The sequence below is a fragment of the Chaetura pelagica genome, unplaced genomic scaffold (assembly GCF_000747805.2).
Source record: "Chaetura pelagica isolate M959 unplaced genomic scaffold, ChaPel_1.0 scaffold142, whole genome shotgun sequence".
Taxonomy (NCBI): domain Eukaryota; kingdom Metazoa; phylum Chordata; class Aves; order Apodiformes; family Apodidae; genus Chaetura; species Chaetura pelagica.
Window position 1 is genome coordinate 11,232,425 of NW_009952973.1, and position 3,310 is coordinate 11,235,734.

A 3,310-nucleotide genomic window follows, 5' to 3' on the forward strand; every position below is an offset into this window, starting at 1 on the left:
TATGACTAACCAGGTCCAAGCAAAAAATTCAAGTTCACTAATTGTTGTTGTTGTTGTTATTACTACTACTACGACTACTACGACTACTACTACTACTACTTCTTTGCATTTAGTACTTTGATCACTTTCCTTATAATACATTTTATTAAAATATTATCTTGCCGTGTTGGTGTTGTAATGTTATGTTGAATTATGCTGTGGTTGTGAACAGTCACTAGGTCTTTTATTTCTCTATATATTTATATGTCACATTTCTAATTTAATCAATATAGGTTTTGTATAATATACACTAGAGTATTGTTTTAAATGCTATCATCACCATTAATTTGTACTTTTTTTGGGGGGAAACAGTGTCTTCACTGGTTCTGTCTTTACGAAAGTGATATAAGAGTTGAGATTTTTAAAGCTGGTCCTGTGTATATTAATATCTAAAACTGAAAGTACAATGATATCCTATGAGATAGTGAACACAGTACTAAAGGTCAGACCAACATATTCTTTTATACTCTAAATCACTTGTACAGATTCTTTGTTAGGTTCTTGAGTTTAATGTTGTAAACACATAAGTGACGATATCATAAGCGCCCAGGGTTAATTGTATGCTTACGCTCATCCCTGAAGCAGAAATGAGTACTAGTTCTTTGTTGTGGGATAGGGCTTTTTTTGGCATCTAGAGGGGATAGATATTACATTTCCTAAGTTTGTAATGATTTACAAGGTGCTCCATTGAAAACAATGAGAAAAGAATGTTTAAGGAGACAAAATGGAAGGGTCTCAGTCTCATGAGGCTACAGAAAACTCAAAACATGTTCGCACAGATTTGTTCAGGTCAGATATTTGATGTTAAAGGTTCAACTTGCAAGCCACTTTCCTCATCAAATTGTCAGGGCCACATTTACAGATGTCACCTTGTGAGAATACCACAGTGTAGAATTCTTATGGGATAATTAATCAACACATTTCAATGTAATTTGTCATCACAATATGACATATTAATGTATATTTATAATTGAAGTGCTTGAACTACTGCCAAGTCAATGTATGTCATCTATTATTTTTTCAAACCATTCGTAAGTTTAAAAAATGACTGTAGAAAAATGTTAGTACACAGCAGAAAAATTATGATAATGAAGAAAAACTTTGGTAAGATCAAATATGGAATATATAACAAAACATTGTTTTTCAGGTTTTAAAACTATTCAACATCAGTTATAAGTATTCATTTTTACTAATCTAATTGAAGTTTCAAAGAAAAACATAACCAGAAGTTTGTCCAAGTCATTGCTGAGAAAAATAAAACAGCTCAGTAATGAATGGATGCGTGCAGGATTTTAAAATGTCAGTATTTGCCAACAGTTTTCACAGTTACCAGAGATAGTTCAGTTATTTGTCTTTCTAAATAAAATTGAACAAAATGTCTTATAACTGTTAGTAAATATTGACATCTTTATTGATTATGATAGTGTCACAGTTTGACTTAGGTCCGACAACAATGCTCTCGATCCCCCCTCCCCCCAGCCCAGGTAGGGAAGGAGAGAGAGAAAAAGAGAGAGACTTGGCTGGATTGAAAACTAAACTACATAGCTCACTGAAGGAAAAAAAAAATCAGTAAAAAGAAAAATTGGCTTCATCCTGGCTCAAACCAGGACAGATAGACAAAATCTTGTCCCTCTGAAGGTCAATAGAAATTACTTTTGTTAAGCTTAGTGAGGACAGATTTTCTCTCCATGTATGTGACATTTCACATAACAGACAAAATAAATTGCTTCAGACTGCATTTTTCTTTGTGTGATAAATGCAACATATAAGAGATGAAACAAAAAAATGTTGACTAGAAAATCACAAGTTTTAATGTAGTACAACCTCTAGGGAAGATTAGTAAGCTGTGGGTAGCAAGAACTCACCATTAAACAACCTCCTGGCAAATAAGAACCCAGAAACTTATTTGATGATTCTTTAAACAAGAGAAATCTTACTACTATCACATGCTTGGAAATACTTTGAAGAAATGTACAGGCATAATTATGTGGAATTGCATCTCTTGATCAAAATGTTATTTCTATCTATAGAAAATAAAATGGTTAAGGTTGGAAGGGACCTTATAGATCATCAGGTTCCAACCTCCCTACTATGAGCAGGGAGATCTTGTTCTACAGGGAAAATGATACTTCACTCTATTTTTTATCAGTACTAACATAAATGATACAGTCTGAATTAAATTAAGCCATGCAACTGGTCATAAAAACCCCTTTTATTTGGGTGCTTGTTTTTCTTTTAATATTTCCTATTTTTCTCTCTTGCTTGTTTCCTTTTATTCAGAATTGTGTTGCTGGGACATACTTTTCACTGAATTTGTATGAAAAGAAATATTGCTATTGTAATCTGTCCTTCAGAAACAAACAATCAGAAAAATCAACTGTATTTACATACAACTCTCACTTGAACTTGGGGACTTGCAATACACATTTGGCAGCAGGGCTGTAGCAGATGTCATCTGTAAGGTCTTGAGCCTCAAATTTTTCAATTTGTGCCTTTCCAAAAAAATAAAACATTTGTTTCGTGATTAAAAATTCATGCAGAAACTATTTTCAGCCATTTTTTCAAATAATAAATTAGATATTATTCTTTTATTCTGACATCCATTATCTTCATGTAAATCCTCCATAGTCTTCTCTCAAAAAGTTGTATGCTGTAAATTTGAATCCAGTTCAATTTGGATTGATCTTTTTATACATTTATTACTGGGAATAATATTGAAACTCATGCTGGATCTTCACGTCACAGCATATAATGCAGGTTTGATAGGCCTCAGAACTCCTAATAGTTCTTTGGTTTAAAGTGTGTGTCACGATCCGTGACCTATTATATCTCCTTATTGGAGTGTATTAACTTATCAGGATTTGCTGAGAGATCCACACGTGGGTATCGCCTCACACAGAGGATACAGGAACTTATGTCCTGACTTTTTCGAGTGAATAACCTGCTCAGTGCTTACTAATATTTCTAACAACAGCAAGGTTTATTGTGGGGAAAACAAAGCAATTTGGGGCAGGAGGTTCAAAAGGAGTGATTACAACACATTAAACATATATGGGTACACCTTAGTTACACATCTTATTTAAGTGAGGGAAGGGATATGCCCGAATGGCTGGATTATATTTTCCCCTATAAGCTGGGGTAGCTGGAATTGTCTCACCACGGCAGTGCAGGTAGGATGAGCTGGGTAGCAAAGAGGCTGCGGGCACTCCAAGCGCAGGTCGCCCCCCCCTGTAGCTGAGGCACAGCTGTTTGCAGACCCTGGAAACGCGGC